Consider the following 27561-nt stretch of genomic DNA (forward strand, 5'->3'; position numbering starts at 1 on the left):
TTATTATGGTTCAGGCAGGTTCTGGGGTGGCTGAGAAGGCTGAGTAGCAGATAGGCTTCTCGGCCACCCCTGAACCTGCATGGAACATATACAAGCTCAAATTTCAGTCACGGCCGGGAAGCAAAGGGAAGCCACGTGGGAGCAGGGTGGATGACGACGACGACCAGGTGTGCAGTTTTTTTGTGGGGGGGAGGGGTTTGTTCCCAACTGCCCAGCTTGGAGGCTCCACTGAGATTCTATGATTCTAAGGAACTAGCACATGAAATTGCAAGCCCATTAGCAAGAATTGTTAATGAATCAGTAAACTCAAGGGTTGTACCGTACGACTGGAGAATTGCTAACATAGTTCCTATTTTTAAGAAAGGGAAAAAAGGTGATCCGAGTAACTATAGGCCTGTTAATTTAACATCTGTAGTATGCAAGGTCTTGGAAAAAATTTTGAAGGAGAAAGTAGTTAAGGACATTGAGGTCAATGGTAATTGGGACAAAATACAACACGGTTTTACAAAAGGTAGATCGTGCCAAACCAACCTGATCTCCTTCTTTGAGAAGGTAACAGATTTTTTAGACAAAGGAAACACAGTGGATCTAATTTACCTCGATTTCAGTAAGGCATTTGACATGGTTCCACATGGGGAATTATTAGTTAAATTGGAAAAGATGGGGATCAGTATGAAAATTGAAAGGTGGATAAGGAGACTACAACGGGTCATACTGAAAGGTGAACTGTTAGGTTGGAAGGAGGTTACTAGTGGAGTTCCTCAGGGATCAGTTTTGGGGCCAATCTTATTTAATCTTTTTATTACTGACCGTGGCACAAAAAGCAGGAATGTGCTAATAAAGTTTGCGGATGACACAAAGCTGGGAGATATTGCTAACACAGAGAAGGACCGGGATATCATACAGGAAGATCTGGATGACCTTTTAAACTGGAGTAATAGTAATAGGATGAAATTTAATAGTGAAAAGTGCAAGGTCATGCATTTTGGGATTAATAACAAGAATTTTAGTTATAAATTGGGGACACATCAGTTGGAAGTAACGGAGGAGGAGAAGGACCTCGGAGTATTGGTTGATCACAGGATGACTATGAGCCGCCAATGTGATATGGCCGTTAAAAAAGCTAATGCAATTTTAGGATGCATCAGGCGAGGTATTTCCAGCAAAGATAAGGAGGTGTTAGTATCGTTATATAAGGCACTGGTGAGACCTCATCTGGAATATTGTGTGCAGTTCTGGTCTCCCATGTTTAAGAAGGATGAATTCAAACTAGAACAGGTACAGAGAATGGCTACTAGGATGATCTGAAAAATGGAAAACCTGTCTTATGAAAGGAGACTCAAAGAGCTTGGCTTGTTTAGCCTAACCAAAAGAAGGCTGAGAGGAGATAGGATTGCTCTTTATAAATATATCAGAGGGATAAATATCAGGGAGGGAGAGGAATTATTTAAGCTTAGTACCAATGTGGATACAAGAACAAATGGATATAAACTGGACACTAGGAAGTTTAGACTTGAAATTAGACGAAGGTTTCTAACCATTAGAGGAGTGAAGTTCTGGAACAGCTTTCCAAGGGGAGTAGTGGGGGCAAAAGACATATCTGGCTTCAAGACTAAGCTTGATAAGTTTTTGGAGGAGATAGTATGATGGGATAGCCTAATTTTGGCAATTAATTTGGCAACTGATCTTTGATTATCAGCAGGTAAGTATGCCCAGTGGTCTGTGATGGGATGTTATATGGGGTGGGATCTGAGTTACTACAGAGAATTCTTTCCTGGGTGCTGTGATGAGTCCTGCCCACATGCTCAGGGTTTAACTGATCACCATATTTGGGGCTGGGAAGGAATTTTGGGGTCTGGCAGATTGGCAGAGGCCCTGGAGGTTTTTCGCCTTCCTCTGCAGCATGGGGCCTGGGTCACTTGCTGGAGGATTCTCTGCAGCTTGAGGTCTTCAAACCACAATTTGAGGACTTCAATAATTCAGACATAGGTTAGGGGTTTGTTACAGGAGTAGGTGGGTGAGATTCTGTGGCCTGCATTGTGCAGGAGGTCGGACTGGATTATCATAATGGTCTCTTCTGACCTTGAAGTCTATGAGTCTATAAGATTGAAAAAATTGGGTGTGTTTCGTTTGGAGCAGAGAAGACTGAGAGGGGATATGATGATAGTTTTCAAGTACATTCGGGATTGGTCCTGCTCTGAGCAGGGGGTTGGACTAGATGACCTCCTGAGGTCCCTTCCAACCCTGACATTCTATGATTCTATGATACATAAAAGGAGGAGGGAGAAAAATTGTTCTTCTTAACATCTGAGGGTAGGACAAGAAGCAATGTCCTTAAATTGCAGCAAGGGTGGTTTAGGTTGGACATTCATAGAATCATAGACTATCAGGGTTGGAAGGGACCTCAGGAGGTCATCTACTCCAACCCCCTGCTCAAAGCAGGACCAATTCCCAACTAAATCATCCCAGCCAGGGCTTTGTCAAGACTGACCTTAAAAACCTCTAAGGAAGGAGATTCCACCACCTCCCTAGGTAACCCATTCCAGTGCTTCACCACCCTCCTAGTGAAAAAGTTTTTCCTAATATCTAACCTAAACCTCCCCCACTGCAACTTGAGACCATTACTCCTTGTTCTGTCATCAGGTACCACTGAGAACAGTCTAGATCCATCCTCTTTGGAACCCCCTTTCAGGTAGTTGAAAACAGCTATCAAATCCCCTCTCATTCTTCTCTTCTGCAGACTAAATAATCCCAGCTCCCTCAGCCTCTCCTCATAAGTCACATGCTCTGGCCCCCTAATCATTTTTGTTGCCCTCTGCTGGACTCTTTTCAATTTTTTCACATACTTCTTGTAGTGTGGGGCCCAAAACTGGACATAGTACTCCAGATGAGGCCTCACCAATGTCAAATAGAGGGGAATGATCACGTCCCTCAATCTGCTGGCAATGCCCCTACTTATACAGCCCAAAATGCCGTTAAACTTCTTGGCAACAAGGGCACACCATTGACTCATATCCAACTTCTCGTCCACTGTAACCCCGGGTCCTTTTCTGCAGAACTGCTTCCTAGCCATTCGGTCCCTAGTCTGTAACAGTGAATAAGATTCTTCCGTCCTAAGTGCAGGACTCTGCACTTGTCCTTGTTGAACCTCATCAGGTTTCTTTTGGCCCAATCCTCTAATTTGTCTAGGTCCCTCTGTATCCTATCCTCACCCTCCAGCGTATCTACCACTCCTCCCAGTTTAGTGTCATCTGCAAATTTGCTGAGAGTGCAGTCCATGCCATCCTCCAGATCATTAATGAAGATATTGAACAAAACCGGCCCAAGGACCGAACCTTGGGGCACTCTGCTTGAAACTGGCTGCCAACTAGACATGGAGCCGTTGATCACTGCCCGTTGATCTAGCCAGCTTTCTATCCACCTCATAGTCCATTCATCCAGCCCATACTTCTTTAACTTGCCGGCAAGAATACTGTTGGAGACCGTATCAAAAGCTTTGGTAAAGTCAAGGAATAACACATCCACTGCTTTGCCCTCATCCACAGACCCAGTTATCTCCTCATAGAAGGCAATTAGGTTAGTCAGGCATGACTTGTCCTTGGTGAATTCATGCTGACTGTTGCTGATCACTTTCCTCTCCTCTAAGTGCTTCAGAATTGATTCCTTGAGGACCTGCTCCATGATTTTTCCAGGGACTGAGGTGAGGCTGACTGGCCTGTAGTTCCCCAGATCCTGCTTCTTCTCTTTTTTAAAAATGGGCAGTACATTAGCCTTTTTCCAGTCGGCTGGGACCTCCCCCGATCGCCATGAGTTTTCAAAGATAATGGGCAATAGCTTTGCAATCACATTCGCCAACTCCTTTAGCACCCTCAGATGCAGTTCATCTGGCCCCATGGACTTGTGCTCGACAATTTTTCTAAATAGTCCTGAACCACTTCTTTCTCCACAGAGGGCTGGTCACCTTCTCCCCATACTGTGGTGCCCAGTGCAGCAGTCTGGGTGCTGACCTTGTTTGTGAAGACAGAGGCAAAAAAGCATTGAGTACATTAGCTTTTTCCACATCCTCTGTCACTAGGTTCCCTCCCTCATTCAGTAAGGGGCCCACACTTTCCTTGACTTTCTTCTTGTTGCTAACATACCTGAAGAAATTCTTCTTGTTACTCTTATCATCTCTTGCTAGCTGCAACTCCAAGTGTGATTTGGCCTTCCTGATTTCACTCCTGCATGCCTGAGCAATATTTTTATACTCCTCCCTGGTCATTTGTCCACTCTTCCACTCAGGGGGAGGGATGGCTCAGTGGTTTAAGTATTGGCCTGCTAAACCCAGGGCTGTGAGCTCAATCCTTGAGGAGGCCACTTAGGGATCTGGGGCAAAATTTGGTCCTGCTAATGAAGGCAGGGGGCTGGACTTGATGACCTTTCAAGGTCCCTTCCAGCTCTAGGAGATTGGTATATCTCCAATTATTATTATTACCTTCTTGTAAGCTTCTTTTTTGTGTTTAAGATCAGCAAGGATTTCACTGTTAAGCCGAGCTGGTCGCCTGCCATATTTACTATTCTTTCTACACATCAGGATGTTTTTTTCCTGCAATCTCAGTAAGGATTCTTTAAAATACAGCCAACTTTCCTGGACTCCTTTCCCCCTCATGTTATTTTCCCAGGGGATCCTGCCCATCAGTTCCCTGAGGGAGTCAAAGTCTGCTTTTCTGAAGTCCAGGGTACATATTCTGCTGCTCTCCTTTCTTCCTTTTGTCAGGATCCTGAACTCGACCATCTCATGGTCACTGCCTCCCAGGTTCCCATCCACTTTTGCTTCCCCTACTAATTCTTCCCTGTGTGTGAGCAGCAGATCAAGAAGAGCTCTGCCCGTAGTTGGTTCCTCCAGCACTTGCACCAGGAAATTGTCCCCTACACTTTCCAAAAACTTCCTGGATTGTCTATGCACCGCTGTATTGCTCTCCCAGCAGATATCAGGGTGATTAAAGTCTCCCATGAGAACGAGGGCCTGTGATCTTGTAACTTCTGCTAGTTGGCAGAAGAAAGCCTCGTCCACCTCATCCCCGTGGTCTGGTGGTCTATAGCAGACTCCCACCACAACATCATCCTTGTTGCTCACACTTCTAAACTTAATTCAGAGACTCTCTGGTTTTTCTGCAGTTTCATACTGGAGCTCTGAGCAGTCATACTGCTCTCTTACATACAATGCAACTCTCCCACCTTTTCTGCCCTGCCTGTCCTTCCTGAACAGTTTATATCCATCCATGACAGTACTCCAGTCATGTGAGTTATCCCACCAAGTCTCTGTTATTCCAATCACATCATAGTTCCTTGACTGTGCCAGGACTTCCAGTTCTCCCTGCTTGTTTCTCATGCTTCTTGCATTTGTGTATAGGCACTTAAGATAACTCGCTGATTGTCCCGCTTTCTCAGTCTGAGACAGGAGTCCTCCCCTTGCATTCTCCTGCTCATTAGGAAAAACTTCCTAACTGTCAGAGTACTTAAGCACCTAGGGAGGTTGTGAAATCTCCATCATTGGGGATTTTTAAGAGCAGATTGGACAAACTCCTGTCAGGGATGGTCTAGAAGATAATACTTAGTCCTGCCTTGAGTGCAGGGGACTGGACTAGATGAACTCTCGAGGTCCCTTCCAATTTTATGATTCTAGGATCTTACCCAAATACACGCATACAGCCAATTCTTAACTAAACTAAAATTTATTTATAAACAAAAGAGAGCGAGTATGGTTAAAAGATCAATATGCATACAGACATGAGTTCAGTTCTTGAGGTTCAGATTCATAGCAGATATGGTGAGCTTTGTAGTTGCAAAGAATTCTTTCAGAAATACTTCATAGGTTATAGTCCAATGTACAATATCATTGCAGGGTGTTCCAGCTTAGAACTGGGATCTCAGACCTTATGGCTTAAGCTTCCCCTGTATGAAGCTTCAAGCAGATCTGAAATAATAGAATCAGGACCCAACAGTCTTTTATACAGTTTTCTAGCATCCACTTGACCATGCAGTCCTGGGTAAACAATAGGCTTTTGATGTAACCTTCTGTTTTCTAAATACAACGAGTAATTAGTTACATAAATTAACATAGGGCAATTTATCCATTAGCCAATCTATCACAAACTTCAAAGAGACATACAGACAATGACATTATTTCACCCATGAATCATCTAAATGTTAATATTCCCTTTTGATCTCTGAATTAGTAGCTATAGTGACATACAGGAACTGTCTATTTACATGGGTAGGATCTAAGATACACACATTTAGTATCACTTCTAACTTCTAACAATATAGGTTTGCATTTCAAAGTTCTAGCCTGTTTACCATGAATGGCTCTAATTACTATTTGCATACCTTTCTAACGTGACTTTAAAGGTTGGCTTTGGGTCATTCAGCCTGCAAGCTGTTTAACCCTTTTCTGGCCATGTGTGATGTTGCACTCTATATGTTTATGGAAATATGCTTATGAGTGTAAATATGATATAATTGGAATATGCTTTGTGCTAGATATGCCATATAACATTTCTTTGCAAAGGTTATTATTTACTGAATATATTCATCCTATTTGTATGCATGTATCATTTTTATATCTGAAGTTATGAGTGTTGGCTCTATGCTTGTATTTGGAGTGTTTGCTGTAGGAAACACATAAGGGAGGTTTGGCCAATATATTGTGAAAGGGCTATTCAAGTAATTGGGAGAATTTAACTAACAATGGATTTTGGGAGACTCCAATCCACATCTGAGCTTTCCTGGGAACCTTCAAACTAACATGTAAACAATGGTGTTGGCCTGCAAAAAGTTGAATCATTCATGGGCATGTGACTTGCCCAGGTTGCTACAAACTCCATTTTATTGCTGTGATTTTTCACAGAAGAACAAAGTTGTTTCTGCCCCCAAGAAAGAGAATATAAAAGGCCATGAAAGACTCTCCATTTTGTCTTTAGATGGCTCAGGAGATGGCCTCTCCACTTCAAAGAGATGACTCAAAGAAACTGGAACAAAGGACTGTAACTACGGGGATGTGAGTGATTGCTGGACCCAGGCCATAAACTACAAGGTTGGTGTGAAAAGGATTGTACCTGAGATAACATCTAGGGTGAGAAGTTAGTATTTGTAACTAGATCCTTAGTGCATTAAGATAGCCTTGCGTATTTTGATTTATTTTACTTAGTAACTTACCTTATTCTGTCTGTTATTACTTGAAACCACTTTAATCCTACTTTTTATACTTAATAAAATCACTTTTGTTTATTAATTAACTCAGAGTAGAATATCAGGGTTGGAAGGGACCTCAGAAGGTCATCTAGTCTAACCCCCTGCTCAAAGGGGGACTAATCCCCAGACAGATTTTTGCCCCAAATGGCCCCCTTAAGGATTGAACTCATAATCCTGGGTTTAGCAAGTTAATGATCAAACCACTGAACTATCCCTGGGAAAGCAAATAGCTATGCATATCTATCTGTGTTATAGAGGGCGGACAATTTATGAGTGTACCCTGTATAAGCTTTATACATAGTAAAATGGATATTTTTGGGGTTCTGATCCCATTGGGAGCTGGGTGTTCGGGTTCTGGAGACAGGAGCACTTCTTAAGCTGTTTTCATTTAAGTCTGCTGCTTTGGGGGCGTGGCTCAGACCCTAGGTCCATGTTGCAGCAAGCTTGCATGTCTGGCACAACAAGGCAGGGTTCTGGAGGCCCAAACTGGCAGAGAAAACTGGCTCAGAGGTAGTCTCAGCACATCAGGTGACAGCCCCAAGGGGGTCTCTGTGACCAAACCCATCACATTATGTATTGTACTTTGTATCAGATTTGCTGCAATTATATGGTAGTGGTAGCAACAATGGTTTGCTTAACTATATTTTAATCAGACAACATCATAGAGGGCTTCTTAGGGTCACTTGCCCCTAGTGACATAATTGGTAGATCTGCCATATTGGAAAGGCTTGTGTCTTACCAGCAAGGGAAAATTATGTTAGTCAGAACTGCTAAGGAAGACCATACCCATAGTCTAAGAAGTAGTAGGGCTTATATACAAAAACATAGATGTACTGAAGGGAAAAGTCTGTAAGAATGGCAGCTGATGAGGTTATTGCATGTAGTAACAGACTCTCATAACTTCTGCCTGTCTTTACAAAATGATGGAATGGGTTAAATCCAGCATTTGGCTTGGTGGATCTGAATAACATTAACCCAGTTTCTAGGTAACAAGCTAGGCTGTTAATTCAACCACTCACATATTTCAGGGATCAGGGGTGGGAGTTATATATTTTACATTAATATTACCTAATATATCCCATTTATTCTGCCCTGAGAACACTTTTTTATGATACAAAACATTTTTTAAAAAGATGCCCTGGTGGATTACTGTTCATAATATAAAGTAGTGACAAAGACAGTCATTTTCTTTATTCTGTTACAAAATCTTCACATGGCCAGCCATAAAATCAAATGCTGTTGGCTTTGTATGATAATGTTAGCTGTTAATGAACATAATAAAATACAGTCTTTATCTGTGCATGTAACCATATTTTTCTGGTGTACTAGGAAACGATATATTCAAATACAGCAAGTATTGCAGCAAACAATCACTCCTCTGTCTCAGCTGTTTTTGTTAAGAAATTCAAGTTATCTATCTATCTTGCGCCTGACAGGCTTAAATAACAATGGCCCATCTGCTTAGTGTTAAGTATGTAACTTAAACGGAATCTCAAGTAATTAAAATAACATACTAGCAACCCTGGCCTTTCTCCGGACACACAGACCTAAGTTGTTAGGTGCTTCTCTGTTATTTTTAGGATAGACTGTTGAGATGGATTATTGCTACTTGTTTAAATGACACCATAAATGTGCACAGTGCAGGGGTGAACAATAGCTTCAGTAACTTCAATGCTATCTTAACTGTGGTGCAACTATGGTACTGCCCCATCATACAGTTCAGCAACTCTCAAGGAAAAACCATCAATTACATAATAGTCAGGGGTGAAAGTAACTTAAGGGATTTACTGGTATGCAGGGCGGCTGAGGTCCTGAGCCAGGTCGGGGGAGGGCTCAACCAGAAAGGGTGGGGCCTCGGGTGGAAGGGGTTCTGGTGACTTCCCCAGCCAGCCCTTCAGTGCTGCCTAGCCTGTGCTGCCAGGCCTCTCACAATGATTTTAAGGGCCCTGGGCTCCTGGCCACCACTACCCTGGGGCTTAGGTGGCGATTTAAAGGGTCCGGGGCTCTGGCTGCCGGCGTGGTGGTGGTGTCCGAGAGCTCCAGGCCCTTTAAATCGCCACTGGAGCCCCATGATAGTGGTAGTGGCAGCGGCAGCCAGGAGCCCCAGGCCCTTTTCAATTGCCGGGCCGTGGGGAAGCTGCTCCCTTTGGGCCCCCCTCATCAGCGGCCCTGCCGGTATGGTCAGCTGTGTACCAGCTCTTACAGATATGCTGTACCGGACCGGACTGGCTTACTTTCACCTCTGATAATAGTTCATGGTGTAAAACAATGGTTTTCAACCTTTTTTCATTTGCAGACCCCTTTGGAAATCCTAGACATAGTCTGTGGACTCTTGTCGTCTGTGGACTGCAGATTAAAAAATCACTGTTCTGTGGCAGTGGTTCTTAACCAGGGATACACATACTCTTGGGGGTACACAGAGGTCTTCCAGGGGGTATATCAACTCATCTAGATATTTGCCTAGTTTCACAACAGGCTACATAAGAACCTAGCAAAGCCAGTATAAACCAAAATTTCATACAGACAAAATGAGAAAGTAAGCAATTTTACAGTAATAGTGTGCTGTGAAACTTCTGTATGTTTATGTCTGATTTTGTAAGCAAGTAGTTGTTAAGTGAGATGAAACTTGGGATACGCAAGATAAATCAGACTCCTGAAAGGGGTACAGTAGTCTGGAAAGGTTGAGACCCACTGTTCTATGGTAACAACAACCATTCACGGACCCTTTAGACATAGTGCGCGGACCTGCAGGGTCTGCAAACCACAGGTTGTAAACCACCAGTGTCCTCTGAAATGAACTGAAAATGGTATACCAGTTTCGCTATTGTCACAGTTTGATGTTGCAAACAAATGCAATGGACAACATTATACTAACTCCAGACCTTGGAGTTTACGAAATAACAGGGATAGGCTTTCATTGTTTTACCCTGATCCATTAACATTTTCCTTTCAGCATTTGCCTCCTCACCTGCTTGTCCTCTTCTTCAGGCTACAGCCCTTTCACTCTGAAGTGCATGCTGCAGATATCACTAATAGCACCCATCTCCTCCACTAATGAACGAGGCTTATGTGAACTGACCCCTCCTTTATCTTTGTTTTCATATAAAGAGCTTGTAGTGTATAGGATTTGGGTAATATCCCTTTAAACAGTTTGTGGGTCCTCTAGAGGCCTAATTGTCTTCTGTGTTTCAGAATCCACCAGAATCCACTCAAAGCAGCAGTGTATATACATAACTAGGCTTTGCATGTTCTATATAATTAGTGTACATGGATGTTTGGACCTCATCTTTCCATGTTGTCCCTTCACATATGTATGTTGTGTAAAAAGCAAAAGACACAACATTGTTGTTATATTTTTGCAGCCTATGTAGATCTTGTTCCATGAGGAACAATTCCTGTTTGAGTTTGTAGGCAATCTGATTCTGTTGAGGCAGGACAAGGGGCATCTAAATGTTTGTTTTACTGTTTATTGCAAACAGTACCTTGCAAAAGGGTACAGGGTAAAAGGACACAACTTTGTTACCAGCAGACATGTTGATTTTACTTGTGCATATTTGAACAGCTTGATACATTGGGCACAATTTGACATGGCTTGGTGCAGTCTGTGACTCTCCTGTTATCTATGATTTTACCAGAAGGGACTCATGGGGTGGAGGTGGAGATGCATCACATGGACTGCGCATGCTCAGTTACACTGCTGAAGCCGGCTGCCCTCACTCTGCCCCCTCATATCAGTAGTCACGGGTTGTCTCTAGTTTTTACTGATACTGAGAAACAGCAATAGATTTTTTTTTTTACTGTGGCAATGAATGTTTTGCATGACTTTCACTATCTAGGGACCAGTTAATAAATCCAAAGTCAGAAACACAGAGTTTGAGGATCATATGTTTCATCCAGCAAACTGAAAAATGTTATTGTCAAGTACACCTCTATCTCGATATAACGCTGTCCTCGGGGGCCAAACAATCTTACTGCGTTATAGGTGAAACTGCATTATAGCGAACTTGCTTTGATCCACCGGAGTGCACAGCCCCCCCCCCCCGCCCCCAGAGCACTGCTTTACCATATTATATCCAAATTCGTGTTATATCGGGTTGCATTATATCAAGGTAGAGGTGTATCTTTAGGAGACCTAGACAATAAAAAACTTCAGCTCAAAAACTGTATTCTCTAAAGACTTCAGGAAGGTTTTATTTTTTGCAGGCTTTTCTTTCTAAAAGTGTCTAGTCTGCATTAGTATTAAATGATTTTTTTGTAAGATGATCAACCTGTTTTTCATAGAATCATAGAATTCAAGATCAGAAGGGACCATTATGATCATCTAGTCTGACCTCCTGCAAGATGCAGGCCACATAAGCCGATCCACCCACTCATGAACTAATTCTCTCCCTTGACTCTGCTATTGAATGCTCCAAATCGTGCTTTAAAGACTTCAAGTAGCAGATAATCCACCAGCAAGCGACCCCTGCCCCATGCTTCGGAGGAAGGCGAAAAACCTCCAGGGCTGTTGGGTTACATTATTCCTATGCTGCCTTGGTGGAAAGTTACAGCAGCAGGACAACAAGAATAGAGGGATGAAATAAAGTTGTTATGAAAAAGTAGGAAACTGCCAGAGCAAGGCAAATGCCAGGTGGCCTAATTGAAATCAGATAAGTTGCATGGGAAATGGGAAACCAGTAAGCAAAGGGCCATGCATGTGAAAAGTGTGTGTATCAGACAAAGAACCAATCAGCAGCAATGTAATGTTGGTGTGTCTGACGTTTGTTAATATGAAAAAGCCTATATAATATGATGAATTGTAAATAATAAACAATTCAGCTTGCAATCATATTGGTTGTTGTGCTTTATCCGGCCCGCCTGCAACGCAACACAGGGCCACTGCCAATCTACCCTGGAGGAAAATTCCTTCCCGACCCCAAATATGGCAATCAGCTGAACCCCGAGCATGCGGGCAAGACTCTCCAGCCAGACCCTCTGGAAAAGGCTAACAATATCCCAACATTGACCCTTTGTACTAATTACCAGTGTGGCACGTTATTGACCTATTGACTAAACCCATTATCCTATCATACCATCCCCTCCATAAACTTATCCAGCTTAATCTTAAAGTCATGGAGGTCCTTCGCCCCCACTGTTTCCCTCGGTAGGCTGTTCCAGAATTGCACTCCTCTGATGGTTAGAAACCTTCATCTAATTTCAAGCCTAAATTTCCTAACTGACAATTTATATCCGTTTGTCCTCGTGTCCACATTAGCACTGAGCTGAAATAATTCCTCTCCTTCCCTGGTATTTATCCCTCTGATATATTTAAAGAGTGCAATCATATCTCCTCTTATGCTTCTTTTGGTTAAGGAAAACAAACTGAGCTCCTCAAGTCGCCTTTCATACGACAGGCTTTCCATTCCTCAGATCATTCTAGTGGCCCTTCTTTGTACTCATTCCAGTTTGAATTCATCCTTCTTAAACATGGGAGACCAAAATTGCACACAATACTCCAAATGAGGTCTCACCAACGCCTTATATAACGGGACTAGCACCTCCTTATCTCTACTAGAAATACCTCGCCTAATGCATCCCAAGACCGCATTAGCTTTTTTAACGGCCACATCACAATGCCTACTCATAGTCATCCTACGATCAACCAGGACTCCTAGGTCCTTCTCCTCCTCCATTACTTCCAACTGGTGCGTCCCCAGCTTATAACTAAAATTCTTGTTAGTCATCCCTAAATGCATAACCTTACACTTCTCATTATTGAATTTCATCCTGTTACTAATACTCCAGTTTACAAGGTCATCCAAATCTCCCTGGAGGATATCCCGATCCTTTTCCAAATTGGCAATACCTCCCAACTTGGTGTCATCCGCAAACTTTATCAGCCCACTCCTACTTTTGGTTCCGAGGTCAGCGATAAATAGTTTAAATAAAATCGGACCCAAAACCGAACCTTGAGGAACTCCACTGGTAACCCCCCTCCAACCCGACAGATCACCCTTCAATACGACCCTCTGCAGTCTCCCCTTTAACCAGCTCCTTATCCACCTCTGGATTTTCATTTCGATCCCCATCTTTTCCAATTTAACCAGTAATTCCTCATGCGGTACCGTATCAAACGCCTTACTGAAATCAAGATATATTAGATCCACCGCATTTCCCTTGTCTAAAAAATCTGTTACTTTCTCAAAGAAGGAGATCAGGTTGGTCTGACACGATCTACCTTTCATAAAACCATGCTGTAATTTGTCCCAGTTGCCATCGGCCTCAAGGTCCGTAACCACTCTCTCCTTTATAATTTTTTCCATGATTTTGCATGCTACAGATGTTAAACTAACAGGCCTGTAGTTACCTGGGTCACTTTTTTTCCCCTTCTTGAATATAGGAACTACATTAGCTAATCTCCAGTCGAACGGTACCACCCCCGAGTTTAGAGGTTTATTAAAAATCATCGCTAACGGGCTTGCAATTTCACTCACCAATTCCCTTAATATTCTAGGATGAAGATTACCCGGGCCCCCCGATTTACTTCCGTTAAGCTGTTCAAGTTTGGCTTCTACCTCAGATACCGTAATGTCTACCCCCATATCTTCATTCCCATCAGTCCCTCTACCACTTTTCCTTAGCCCTTCATTAGCCTCATTAAAGACTGAGGCAAAATATTCGTTTAGATATTGTTCCATGCCAAGATTATCCCTAATCTCCACTCCGTCTAAAGTTTTAAGCGGTCCCACTTCTTCCTTCTTGGTTTTCTTCCTATTTATATGGCTAAAAAACCTTTTGCTATTGGTTTTAATCCCCTTCGCTAGGTCCATCTCCACCCGGCTCTTTGCCTTTCTCACTGCTTCCCTACACCCTCTGACCTCAATAAGGTAGGTTTCTTTGCTGATCCCTCCCATTTTCCAGTCCTTGTACGCTTTCTGTTTTTTCTTAATCACCCCTCTGAGACGCTTGCTCATCCAGCTCGGTCTAAAACTGCTACCTACAAACCGTTTTCCCTTTCTCGGGATACAGGCCTCTGACAGCTCCTGCAACTTCAACCTGAAGTAACCCCAGGCGTCTTCCGCCTTTAGATCCCTAAATATGTTAGTCCAATCCACTTCCCTAACTAGTCGCCTTAATTTAGTAAAGTTAGCCCTTTTGAAATCGTAAACTTTAGTCTCAGATGCAATTTTGTTTATCCTTCCATTTATTTTGAACCGAATTAGCTCATGATCACTCGAGCCAAGGTTATCCCCTACAACTATTTCCTCAACAAGGTCCTCGTTACTCACCAAAATCAGATCTAAAATGGCATCCCCCCTCGTCGGTTCAGCGACTACTTGATGAAGGAATTAATCAGTTATCACGTCTAGGAAAAGCTGAGCCCTATTATTATTACTAGCATTTGTTTCCCAATCTATATCCGGGAAGTTAAAGTCTCCCATGATCACACAGTTCCTATTAGTATTTACCTCCTTAAAAACATTAAAGAGCTCTCTATCCAAATCCAGGCTAGATCCAGGCGGTCTATAGCACACCCCAATCACTATCCCAGGAGACGCTCTAGTAGTTTTCTTCCCCAATGTCACCATTGCCCAAACAGACTCCGTATTATCATTTGCATTGCTAGTTATTTCGTTACATTTCACCTCATTATTGACATACAATGCTACTCCCCCACCTTTACCTTTGTTTCGGTCTTTCCTAACCAGCACATACCCTTCCATACCTGTACTCCAGTCATGGCTACCGTTCCACCATGTTTCAGTTATTCCTACGATATCCGGTTTCAATTCTCGGACCAGGAGCTCCAGTTCCTCCATTTTGTTACCTAAGCTTCTCGCATTGGTGAATAAACATCCTAATTTTTGCTGTTTGGCTCCTCTCACCCTTTTCACCCAACTTGGTAGGGACACAATACTACCAGTATGACCTGTCGGTCTAGTATCCGTCCCCCCCCTCTTCCTTATACCTAACCCTCCCCCTCTGGCTATATCAGTTGTTATCCTGTTGTTCTGCCTCTCAATGTATAAATTTGGCATGGAGAGTACCTGGACATCTCCCAACCGTCTCCCCCCAATGTCTAGTTTAAAGCTCGTTTAATCCGATGAGCCAGTCTCCCTCCTAGAATTCTACTTCCTTCTCTACTTAGGTGGAGCCCATCCTGTGAGAACAGTTCTCTGTCCCCAAAAGCCTCCCAGTGCCCATACATCCCAAAGCCCTCCTTGTAACACCACTCCCTCAGCCAACTATTTATCGTCACGATCTTGTCACCCCTTTGGCGCCCTTCCCTAGGGACAGATAGAATCCCACTGAAAATCACCTGAGCCTCGATTTCCTTGAGCGTCTTACCCAACCTGGCATAGTCTCCCTTGATCCTCTCTAGCGAGAATCTAGCCGTGTCATTCGTTCCTACATGAAGGATGATCGATGGGTTCTTACCTGCCCCTCTTAGGATCCTTTTCAACCTCAGGTCCACATCCCGTATTTTAGCGCCCGGTAGATAGCACACCCTTCTGTTCTCTGGATCGGCCCTGGTCACAGGCCTGTCCAACCTTCTCAGTATGGAATCCCCAATCAGATAGACCTGCCTTTGCCTGGGGACAGTGCGGTCCTCTAACCTATCCTCCGTCCCCCCTGGTTGCAAGCTCCTTCCATTCCTACCATCCCTTGTGGTTCCCCTTAAGCCATCCTGCATCCTCCCTGGGCCCAAACTTGGTGCTGCCTCCATCGACTCCTCCCCTCTTTCTATCGGACTGGCCTGGCTCCTCACCTTTTTCCTTGCCCTCCTGCTGTCAGCTACCACCTGCTGTACCCCTTCCTCATTCTCCAAACCTTCAAACCTGTTCCTTAGCTCTATTTCTCCCTCACTGGCTCTCCTTTTCCCCTGCCTGCTTCTCACAGTCACATGCTTCCACTGCCCATATTCCTCATCTGGCAGTCCCCCCTCACTGGCCTTAGCCCCTGCTTCCCCCTGTACCTCTGAGCATTCCCCTTCAGCAACAGCTTGCCATTGCTCCATCAGCTGCTCGAACCCCCTTCTATGCTCTACCAGGATTTCTACCTGCAGCTCTAGACCCTGGATCTTTTCCTCCAGCAGCTCTATTAGGCGGCACTTCATGCATACATAGTACTGTTCTGGGTCCCCCTCAAGGACCATGTACATACAGCAGCTGCTGCATGCAATCATCCTCATTGTATCCTCTGCTGCTTGGCTCATGGCTGCTGCTGGCTCAGCCTCGCTCGGCGTTCTTACCTGGGGGACACGGGACACGCGGTGCCACCCCCTTCCGCCTCCCCCTGCAAACTCCCACTCAAACTCCCTTGTTAGCAGCCCTGTTGGCCGGCTCCTGGGCCGCTGCGATCAGCTGTGCCGCTGCCTGGCTGGGCGGCCGCTTTTATAGGCCCCCTCCTCCGCCTAGCTCCGCCCCCTAATCAGGGCTCAGCAGTCTGCCCCGACAGAGAGACACAAGCACCACAAAGACAGACACAAACACAGATACCTGGCTCCTCCAATGGGAACTCCCACTCAAACTCCCCTGTTAGCAGCCCTGTTGGCCGGCTCCTGGGCCGCTGCGATCAGCTGTGCCGCTGCCTGGCTGGGCGGCCGCTTTTATAGGCCCCCTCCTCTGCCTAGCTCCGCCCCCTAATCAGGGCTCAGCAGTCTGCCCTGACAGAGAGACACAAGCACAGATACCTGGCTCCTCCAATGGGAACTCACTTCTCTTTTGAACCAACTAATCATTTTCTGCTGCACTTTGGAGACTGAATCCACTGTCAGTGGAGCTCCTCCCACACTTATGGTGCCTCCACATTACTTGAAAAAGAGAATAGAGTTACCTTCATGAAACTCATGAGTTACCTTCATGAAACTCCAAGCTCACACTCATAGGCCTAATTATATGGGATATGGGGATCATCATCCCTCTCCCTAACACTAAAGCCTGGGAAAGGGAGGACAGTTCCAGTTCCCCAAATGCTGCTGTGTGCAGAAGGCTCAACACTCTCCCTAACACCCTGTAGGGGGGCCCATAACAGCTGATGAGAAGAGATAAGAGCTCATTCACCAGCTAAAAGGTAGAGGCAGACTGGTGGAAGTCAGAAGAAAGAGTCCAGCTTCCTTCTCCTGGATGCACACACAGGAAGAAAGAGGGAAGAGTCCCTTCCCTAGCAGCCCGGGGCACTGGAGAGAGAAGGCATAGAGGACACCTGCCAGTCCCCCATCTCAGTGGGGTGAAGAAGGTACAGTGGGGAGACAGATACCCCTTTTTGGGGAGAGAAGACCCACAGAGCACATAAGGTGGCAGAGGAGGAAAAACACATGCACTAAGGGTGGACAGGATGCTAGCTGCCCCAGAGATGGGCCACAGAGCACAAGGTAAGATGGGGAAACAACACTGGGGGACACAAGTGGATACAGGTGTGAAAACAGGAGGGCACAGAACACTGGTGGGAGCACAGGACATTCTGGGGAGACCATGCTGAGAGAACGTGGGGGACACAGTGCCACACACATACAGATGTGCATGGTTACACATATAATTACACTGAAACCTTCAGATACTTTTATTATATTACACTACACACAAAGAGTTAAAAGAACATTAGTAAGGTTGCAAAGTCAAGCACTCAGAAGCAGAAGTGGTGGAAGCTTGCCAAAATTGGGGGGGCCACCTGAACCATGGCCCTGCCCCCCTGCATCACCCCTTCCCCCCGAGGCCCTGTCCTAGCACTGCCCCTTTCCCCTGAGGCTCTGCCCTCACACTGCCCCTTCCTCCAAGGCCCTGGCCCTGCACTGCTTCTTCCCTCCAAGACCCCGCCCCCGACTCACTCTTCTCCACACACACACCCGTGCTCTCCCTTACAAGTGACGGGGCCATGGCCCCCTGGCACCCGCTGTTCCAGCACTCCTGCTCAGAAGTTACGAAATGCTAGAATTAAGATTGTCTGTGCAATCTGCTTGCAGACCCATTCTGAGTATGCATTATGACATACTCTTTAATTACATGACCATACCATTTATTCACATTCTTCAGGGATTTTAGCTGTTAACGTCAAGCAAGTCTCTCTTGAGCATATGTAAGCTGTAATTTTTCAAGAGCTTATAACTTGGCCACATTTGGACAAAGGCCACATCCCTGCCAATTTCAAGTCCCAGCTCCAAAGCATGGGTGAGCGTGCAGAGCTTTTCAAAGAAAAAGTCTCAAGAATTGTTTTTTTAAACTGGGCATGGCTGAACCAATTTGGCTCAAACAACAAAACAGCCTGAGGCAGACTCTCACCATGGAAAATTTCAGCCCAAGCAGTCCAAGTGATGCGCAACGGAAAAGTTGGTCTTACAATGGGAAGTGTCAGGCAACCTTAATAACAGGCAGTGCTACCAGACCCATCTATAATAAATGTTTTATAGACTGGATATTGGTGTCCTGCCATAGGTCACAGTCCATGAAAACACATCAGAGCAATTTCCCCAAACAAGCACATGTGCACTGGATCCTGTGCTGGATCTCACTGTTGATTTTTGTGTTTTGAGAAAGTTGGCTACCGAGGGAGCAGAAGTGCTTGACTTTATAGATGCAAAACCTGGGTGACATATCGACAGCGCTTCAAGAGTCTGGAGAGGTACCATCAACAATGCCTCCGGCAGATCCTTCACATCAAGCGCACTAACACCAGCATCCTCACTAAAGCCAATGTCACCAGCATTGAAGCAACGATCTTCATGCACCAACTCTGCTGAGCTGGATATTGTGTGCAGATGCCAGACTCTTGCCTCTCAAAAAAAGCCCTCTACTCTCAGCTCATCCATTCAGAGATCCCATGGTGGTCAGAGGAAATGCTACAAAGACATACTGAAAGCATATCTCAGGAAAACTGATGTAGACATCACAAGCTGGGAGGAGCAAGCCACCAACTGATTTCAATGGTGCCACATCCTCCATCAAGTAGTGGTCCGCTTCAAGGAGAAGTGCCTTGCCCTGGAAGCTGAAAAGAGACAGAGAAGGAAGGAAAAAGAAAGAACTTTCTCCCAGCAGGCAGCTGACCCTCCAGGAAATGTCTATACCTACGGCGGGCAGATCTGTGGTTCCAGGATTGGGCTCGTGAGTTATCTCAGGACCCATATGTAAATCTGTGGTAGAGATCATCTTTGAATTGAGGAATCACCGATGATGATGATAATAAATGTAGAACATGGTGCCCCAGGCAGCTTATGGAAGGAAGAGAACCAGATTTCTTTATATCCAGCTTTTGAGTGCATCGCCTCGGCCGCAGGTTGGAACCCAACTCAGTGGGCCACCATACTGGTCCCTTAGTGATGGGTTAGAATCATAGAAGATTAGGGTTGGAAGAGACCTCAGGAAATCATCTAGTCCAACCCCTTGCTCAAAGCAGGACCAACACCAACTAAATCATCCCAGCCAAGGCTTTGTCAAGCCAGGCCTTAAAAACCTCTAAGGATGGAGATTCCCCACCTCCCTACGTAACCCATTCCAGTGCTTCATCACCCTCCTAGTGAAGTAGTTTTTCCTAATATTCAACCTAGACCTCCCCCACTGAAACTTGAGATCATTACTTCTTGTTCTGTCATCTGCCACCACTGAGAACAGCCAAGCTCCATCCTATTTGGAACTACCCTTCAAGTAGTTGAAGGCTGATATCAAATCCCCACTTACTCTTCTCTTCTGCAAACTAAACAAGCCCAGTTCCCTCAGCCTCTCCTCATAAGTCATGTGCCCCACCCGCAAATTTTTGTTACTCTCTACTGGACTCTCTCCAATTTGTCAACATCCTTTCTGTAGTGGGGGGGGGGGGTCCAAAACTGGATGCAATACTCTAGATGTGGCCTCACCAGTGCTGAATAGAGGGGCATAACCACTTCCCTCTATCCGCTGACAATGCTCCTACTAATGCAGCCCAATATGCCGTTAGCCCTCTTAGCAACAAGGGCACACTGTTGACTCATATTCAGCTTCTCGTCCACTGTAATCCCTAGTTTCTTTTCTGCAGAACTGCTGCTTAGCCAGTCGGTCCCCAGCCTGTAGCAGTGCATGGGATTCTTCCGTCCTAAGTGCAGAAGTCTGCACTTGTCCTTGTTGAACCTGTGCAAGTTGAGAAAAGCACAGCCATCTTAGTCTTCCAGGAAGAGCAAGAGTCAGCCTAACTCTTCTATTTAATAACGTGAGACTTTAATGTAGGACCTGGGTGAGTGGGAAAAAACTGTGAGAGATTATTGTGACCTTGTGTTAGATAAGAAAGGAACGCAGACTGTAGCAGAAAATTGCTGAGAAAAGTAAGATGTCAGAAAGGAATATGTATAAACAAAATGCAGCTGTTGATTATTACTACATGTAACAAAAGGTATAAATGCTTGTCCTAATTGTTTATCTGGCGGAGACCTGCCTAGGGACCCTCCCGTGCAATTACAATTGCTCGTAATAAAGCTGCCTCTGGCTTATTGCTTCAAACTCAGAGTGAGGACTTTGTTTTCTTCCACAATTTTGGTGCCGTGTCTCTGATGGCAACGCCTGGCTGAGACAGCAACAACTACTACGGACCGTTCCCCTTCAAACGCCAAGATGCCAATCAAGAGGTAAGAGACCTTTTGAAATCTCTACTGGAGTGTCGGAGGAGGACTGCCCATGGGGCCATTTGTCCCTTTGGGACTTACACCATCCAAACTTACTGTTTTTGGAACAAGATCAGATGCAGAGCGGTTCTGAGGAATTTGTTGTCACTCTTAAGTAAGGTTAGTCATTGCAGTTCTGAGGAATAGCTTTTGCTGCCTTCAAGTAGAGTTAGTTATTGCAGTTCTGAGGAATTTGTTGCCGCCCTCAATAAGGTTAATGCACCAGTGCTGAGGGTTTTTTTACCGCCTCAAATAAGGGAAAGGTTGTATTGAGTCCGGACATAAAGAATTAAGGTTATTGTTAAATGAGATGCATCTAGATATGGGCAATGAATGTGTATGTATGAATGAATGAAGGGGTGGTATGAGCCGCTGACCAGGTCTAAGACTAAGCTGACTCCAGCTGCCCTAGGGCTACCCCATGTGAGAGTTCTGAACCTTGTGACCCAGCGGAGAGGTTCCCTTACTCATGAGCTGCTGACCAGGTCTGGGAATTAAGCTGCTAGCCGGTGAACCCTGTGACCCAGCAGACCCTTTCCCTGTGAGAGGGTAAGAATTTTAATTTAGTTTATGAGCTGTTTATGACCTAGCGGACAGGGCACACCCCCGTGTAATTGGAAGATGGGGCGGGGCGGAACAGTCTAAGAATCCCCCCATCGAAGGGTGCATTATGGAATTTTTACACACGTGATAATCCATCTAAACAATTCCCACTAGAAGGTACCTTTGATCTAGATAAAATCATATACCTCAGAGGAACCCTTACATCAGTGGGAGCAATTTGTCTATTGGTGGGAGGAAGCTACAATTGAAACTCCATGAGTCTCGAGTGCAGAGTCTGAAGGACTCCCAGGAAAAATTAAAGACTCAAGTGCAGGATTTAAAAATGAAATGTAAAACATCCGGATGCCTCCCTACTCAAACCACTTCATCAGCACCCTCGGCTCCTTTATATCCCCAATTAGTTAAGGCTGAAAGGGAGGAGGGAAAGGAACAGGTTAATTTGAAAATTCAGCTCAGCCTAGAGATAAAGAGAAAGCTGGTCTGCATTCAAGGTCAAGAATCAACACAGTCTGCCTTGCTCTGCATGCCAGGCACCAAAAAACCCAGCTGACTGTGAAAAATATAGACAGAGGCAAAACAAAGGCAACACAAGTTACAGGACTGAGATTACATTTGCAAAGGTTAGCCGCACAGTGAGACCCAACAGTCTGCCTTTGCGAGCCTGGAGCCAGTGCGGTTTGGGGATGCTGAAGAAACCACAGGCAGCCAGCCTGGACTGGAATACTGAGCAAAGGTCTCTGAAAGGGATGCCCCAAGAGACTCCAGGGTGAAAAAGCCAAGTGTGGAAGCAAGTTGGAGATTTATTTTGCAGCGTTCCTCTGGACAACCTGTGCATAGGATAACCTCCCGTCCACCTCTCTCTCTGTCTCTCCTACCCCCAGGCCTGGCCAGCCTGGGCAGCGTGTTTGTGAGTATGAGAAAAAAAAAAGATTGCAGGTGGGTCTACCCCCGGTCGTAGCAGGACCGGGCAATAAGAGGAGTTGGGAAAAAGGGAAAAGATGTGTACCTGACAGCTAGAGAAAATTGAACAGTTAAAATGCCAGTTGGCCATGCGTTCTGTCCAGGTGGTAAGCCTCACAGGGGAGGACTCAGTTAGTCTTGTGAGTGAGAATGTTTAAGAACAGGACCAGGAGGGGTGGAGGTTAACTGAGAAGGCCACCCTCCTTGCTAAATTGGTAGTGGAACAAAGTCTGTGCCTATGGAAAGGGACGGTGCAGCAAGAGAAAAAGGATCGGGCCCAGACAAGCAGACAGGCAGGCAGAGAAGAAAAAAAATGGAAAACCAGTTGGAAACCCTGAGGGGCATGGTGACAGGACTAAGGGAAAGCAGTAAGTATAGGCATGGGGAATTTAAACCCCTGGAACAATAATTTGAATGGTAAAATCTGGGTTGATTGGGGTGTCGTTTTGGGAAAATAAGCAAGTGATTTAAAGAAAAAAAAGTAAGAAGTTAACTCTATAGTTGCTGGAGGGAATTATCAGTTGGATTTTGTAAAAACACTAAAAGAAAAAGAATTCTTGGTTTCTTTGCAGCCATTCTGAAGGAAAAATGGGCCCTTTTCCAAAGAAATGTCTGTAAATAAATCCAGGCAAAAGACTATTTAATTAAAATCATTTGGCTATGAACATTTTAGTTGGATTAGAAAAAACATGTGGGGTGTCTATTGGAATTTAACCACCCAAATTGTATGAAAGGAATGTCAAGGAAAAGAACATGTGTAGTGTATATTATAAAAGGAGTGACGAAAATGCAAATATGCAATGCTACTTAATACAAATCCTATTAGGCTCCAAGGGGCTACAATAGGTGGTGTTTTCCTTTTTGGATTACTGTGTGTTTTTGAAAACAGGAGTTAAAGATAACAGACAATCAGAACTCTGGTAAAAGTTAATTTTGTCCCTTTTAAGTAAAAGTTTTAACTTGTGAAAGCAAGCCAGGAAGCATCTGTGTGCTAATGCAAATTACCCAACTGATAAGGAAGAAGCCACTGAAACCTGGCCTGCCTATGAAACAAACACAGAAAAAATGGGGGTAATTCCTCTGTTTTGCCTGTAATCAGCAAGGGTATTTGTAGAAGAAAGAAATATTTTAAACAATGACTGATTCTACCAGAAGGGGTAGAAATATGTTTTTATCCCTTAGAAAATTAGAGAAAGCTAATGCCAGCTAAAGAGCAATCCAACATACCATGCATTTACTGGCACAATAGAAATTGTGTTCTGTGTTCTATATCCTTGTGTTGTTTTGTCTTGTGGCTAGAATTGTTGTGTTTAATTTTCTACAGGACAGCCTAGTTCAAAACCAAATGGAAGAGTTAGAGCTAAATGCAGATACTTGTTTTATCCAACTTGGAATACTAAGTGGTTTGTCAGCCAAGTCTCGGCTATGAGCAATGTCCTTGGGCGGGAGCCAGCATTTTATCTTTGAACTGAGTTTGCTAGTTGCAGTGTTGAATTCATTCGTTCTATGCTCCTTTCTTCTTCTTCTCTTCCCCCCTTGGCCTCTCATACCTGTAAAGGAAACTTCCAGTTTCCACTCACACACCTTTGACCATCCCTACAATGCTCTGTGATGCTTGTAATAGTGTTGGCCATGTGTAGTGCTGATCTGCCTTCCCTGGAGACTCACTGAGGGAAGAGGGTCAGCAATATAATATTGGAATAATACTGCCAGTGACATAATATTGGAAAAGCAGTTAAAGCTAGAAAAGCAGCACACCCCTTGGGGACCTTTTGTAAATATTCAGACTGATTTTATTCAACTGTCTAAACGTTGCAATTATGAGTATGTGTTAGTATTAGTTGATGTTTTTAAAGTTGTGTTGAAGCCTTCCCCTGCAGAAGGGCAGACACCAAGTCTGTTGTGAAAATTTTGCTTAAGGATTTCATTCCAAGGTTTGGCATACCTGTGAGTATCAACAGTGATCTGTCCATTTTTACTGGACAGATTGTAAAGGAGTTATGTGCAGCCTTGCCGACCCAATGCAACCTCCACTGTCCCCACCACCCGCAGTCTGCCGGGACAGTGAAACGTCAGAATGGGATTCTGAAAAACAAACTAGCCAAGATTTGTGCAGAAACAAACTTAAAATGGCCAAATGCCCTGCCATTAGCATTGATGAATATGAGGGCCACTCCTAATCGAAAGACTGGACTTAGCCCACATGAGATCCTGACAGGGCGCCCAATGCAACTACTGGCTGCGCCCCCACTGGCCCTTGCCCAGATGGACATTCATTTGATGGATGATACAATGCTTAATTACTGCCAGGCACTAATGAAAGGTGTCAGATCTTTGTATACACAGGTGGAAGAAGCACTACTCAAGGATCCTGAGCAACCCTGCCATTCGCTGGAACCAGGAGACTGGGTCTACATAAAGGTCCATCAACGAAAGACTGCTCTGACCCCGTGCTGGAAAGGCCCTTACCAAGTCCTGTTAACTACCAATACCACTGTGAAGTGCCAAGGATTAACTGCCTGGACCCATGCTTCTCACTGCAAAAAGGCCCCTCCATGTTGAGATGACCCTCTGACTGCTGGTCAGCCTGTCCCTCCTTCTAGTACTTCTTTTCCTCTTTCTGGACAGCAGGAGAAAAGGACAAGGTGAAGTGCTGGTAACCTCTCCCTTGTCCACTAACAGAACCACCATACATTTACCATCTGCTGGAGGAACCCAGTTATTACAGGGTGATGTGCTGGCAACCTCTCCCATGTATGATGCTGAATCACAACTGTTCCAGGAAAGAAGAAGAAGGTATGTGTGTTCCACTGAAACTGCCAAAGTCCAGGGATTCTTGACTACAAAAGACATTAAGAATTGGCCCTGGTGGAAGAGATGGAGTATCATAACCTGGCATGGAGGAACTTGTGGGAACAGTGCTTGGGACTGTGGTACTGAGTGGTGGTTTGGGTATATTCTGGGGACTGGGCTCTGTGCCTTCAGACAAGTACCTTCAGCATGTATAGCCCTCCCTAATTGGCTTTTAGATGATGAATAGTAAAGGCGCCTCGCTGCCACGACCACTGCCCCCGCCATTATCCTCACTACCACTACCACCCCTGTAACACATCCTAAGACAGACAATACCGTATACTCTGATGAAACCCAATGGCCAAGGCCTTTACAACTTAGTTATCCCTATGGGATGGTGCCAATAGTGCAGCAGCAATTTGGAATATTTACAAAGGCCAACAACATGATGAGAAATTAGAGCAACTGGAAAAGGCCACTGGTCTTATTATTGGAGCACAGTTAACCCAGGTACAGGCTGGGGTTGGTGAATTACATGTTATTTCTGCCCTTAGTTCAATGACCCAGAAGCTGTTGACAGAGATGGTATTGAATATCACTGAGGCAGGAAAGGAATTGCAGTGGGATCTGGCATGTTCAGAAATTCAGGATTTTCTGAATGACCCTGTCATGGCCATTCAGAGTGATCTTGAGCATCAGGCTTGGCACACTGCCCTTACTGGTGCTTCAGGAATGCCATCTGATCTGTGGCCATGGAGACATACTTGGAGATTTTCAGGGTGGAAGTGCAGACGCTCACAGTGCTCTTTCCAAGCATACGGGCCAGTTGGAGGGGTGTGGGCTCCCACATCCTGAATCCTGCCGGGTCCGTGGGGAGGATGCATGTGGGAGTGGATAATTCACTGTGATATTTGGGAAATTAAACCACCTGGTATGCCTAACCGATTTATAGTCAGTGCTCCTGGAATAACACCCGACATTTGGATAGGGATAGGGAGTCAATGGACACTTTGGCCATTAGAACCCCCACAGCTTCAGTGTGTACGTAAACTGAAGCCCAGGGAAGTTGTCTTTATGATAACGTCTGTTGGGAAGGTATAGGACAAGGAACTATCCTGATAGGACACCTGCTTTTCCAAGTGAATAACAGCTGTGTGTATGTTAAGGCCAGCACTTTGCAGGACATAAATTTTAATCTCACCACTGTTGCAGACAATAATATCATTTATTGGCCTGCCAATAGGTTCCAGATACACTTTAATTGGACTGCCTTAGCACCTGATCAATTCCAAAATTTGCTTTTACTCCTACCAGAGGTCCAGAAAATCTCTGAATTACAAGGGCAAATTCATATGCTCCAAAGTATATATCAAATTGAAAAGTATTCCTTTCATACAGCCTATAGAGTGTCTACTCCATGTACTAATTATGATGTATTGTGTTTTGTGACTGAGGCTATACAACAACCCCATCATATTATTACAGTGGGAATGTTAATGCTTTTAGTATTGTTGTTTAGTTTAGGATTATGTTATTGTTGTTGTAAAGGATGTAATAATAATAACAATAATACCTTTCATGTTCATACTAAACATGCACTGTTGTTGCATCCAACCAAAACCCATGAGGCTGAACCATTTGATCTAGAATCAGAAATACAAGGTTTGATGAACATGGAGGTTTAAGATTGATAGTTGTGCTGGAAGCACAAAAGGGGGGAGTGTGGAAGTTGGGAAAAGCGCAGACATCTTAGTCTTCCAGGAAGAGTAAGGGTCAGGCTAACTCTTCTATTTAATAATGCGAGACTTTAATTTAGGGCCTGGGCGAGTGGGAAAAAACTGTGAGAGGTTATTTTGACCTTGTGTTAGATAAGAATGGAACGCAGATTGTAGCAGAAAATTGCTGAGAAAAGTAAGATATCAGGAAAGAATATGTATAAATAAAATGTAGCTGTATGTAACAAAAGTTATAAATGTTTGCCCTAGTTGTTTATCTGTTGGAGACCTGCCTAGAGAGGGGAATCCTTGCCCTTGTGTACTCTCCTGTGCAATTGCAATTGCTCATAATAAAGCTGCCTCTGGCTTGTAGCTTCAAAGTCAGAGTGAGGACATTGTTTTCTTCCACAAACCTCATCAGATTTCTTTTGGACTAATCCTCCAATTTGTCTAGGTCAGTCTGGACCCTAACCCTACCCTCCAGCATATCTACCTCTCCCCCCCACCTTAGTGTCATCTGTGAACTTGCTGAGGGTGCAATCCATCCCATCATCCAGATCATTAAAGAAGATGTTGAACAAAACCAGCCTTAGGACCCAGTGGCGTAGCCAGGTTCTAAGTGCAGGGGGAGCAAACATAAAAAAGGCTCCCCCCCTTGGCTCCTCCTCTGGCCACACACCCCTTGGCTCCTCC

At 44.6% G+C, this 27561-nt stretch overlaps 1 protein-coding gene across 1 annotated transcript in view; it reads left to right on the forward strand.

Annotated features, from left to right (window-relative positions):
* The first annotated feature begins 21603 nt into the window (after positions 1–21603).
* FOXN2 (forkhead box N2) overlaps positions 21604–27561 on the forward strand; it is a 166262-nt gene continuing 160304 nt past the window's right edge. Inside the window, exon 1 of the mRNA XM_039532691.1 lies at positions 21604–22307. The gene's annotated coding sequence lies outside the window, so the exon portion shown is untranslated. The remainder of the gene's footprint in view (positions 22308–27561) is intronic.

The sequence above is a fragment of the Mauremys reevesii genome, linkage group 3, assembly GCF_016161935.1.
Source record: "Mauremys reevesii isolate NIE-2019 linkage group 3, ASM1616193v1, whole genome shotgun sequence".
In the NCBI taxonomy this organism is placed as follows: Eukaryota; Metazoa; Chordata; order Testudines; family Geoemydidae; genus Mauremys; species Mauremys reevesii.